Here is a 963-nt window from a genome sequence, read left to right on the forward strand (position 1 = left end):
ACATAAGGTCAGAAATGGGGATGTTCGCTGGTGACTACACAGTGCTCAGCGCCATTAACAACTCCACAGATAATGAAGCAATCCATGCCCGCATGCAACATGTCCTGGAAGCCTTTCAGGCTTGGCCTGATAAGTGGCAGGTAACATTTGCACCAACGAAGTGCCAGGCAATGGCTATCTCCAACAAGCTAGGTTCTCACCTCCTCCGCTTAACATTCAGTGGCATTACCGTCGCCGAATTCCCCACTATCATTATCCTGGGTGTCACCATTAACCAGAAACATAACTGGAGCAGCCACATAAATAATGTGGAGCAAGAGCAAGTTAGAGTCTAGGTATTCTGTGGCGAGACTCTCACCTTTGACTCCCCAAAGCCTTTCTACTATCATCGAGCCACAAATAAGGGGTGTGATGGAAAACTCTCCCCTTGCCTGGATGAGTGCAGCTCCAACAGCACTCAAGGATCTCGACACCATTGAAAACAAAGCAGCCCGCTTGATTGGCACCCCATCCACCAAATTAAATCTTCACTCCCTCCACCACTGGCGTACTGTGGCTGCAGTGCGTACCATATACAGGATGCACTGCATCAACTCACGAAGACTTCTTTGGCAGCACCTCAGAAACCCGCAAACTCTTCCATCTAGAAGGACAACAGCAGCAGGCATATGGGAACACCAACACTTGCATTCACCCTCCAGATCACACACCATCCTGACTTAGATGTATATTGCGGATCCTTCATCATCGCTGGGTTAAAATCATGGAACTCCCTCCCTAACAGGACTGTGGGAGTTCCTTCACCACACGGACTTCAGTGGTTCCAGAAGGTGGCTCACCACCACCTTTTCAAGGGCAACTAGGGATGGGCAATACATGCTGGCATTGCCAGCGACGCCCACATCCGATACACGAATACTTTTATTTAATATCACACCAAGGCAGCTGTCAGGCTGCGAATTA

The sequence above is a fragment of the Somniosus microcephalus genome, unplaced genomic scaffold, assembly GCF_052327205.1.
Source record: "Somniosus microcephalus isolate GS21.2 unplaced genomic scaffold, FLI_Smic_1.0 unresolved_chr2, whole genome shotgun sequence".
In the NCBI taxonomy this organism is placed as follows: domain Eukaryota; kingdom Metazoa; phylum Chordata; class Chondrichthyes; order Squaliformes; family Somniosidae; genus Somniosus; species Somniosus microcephalus.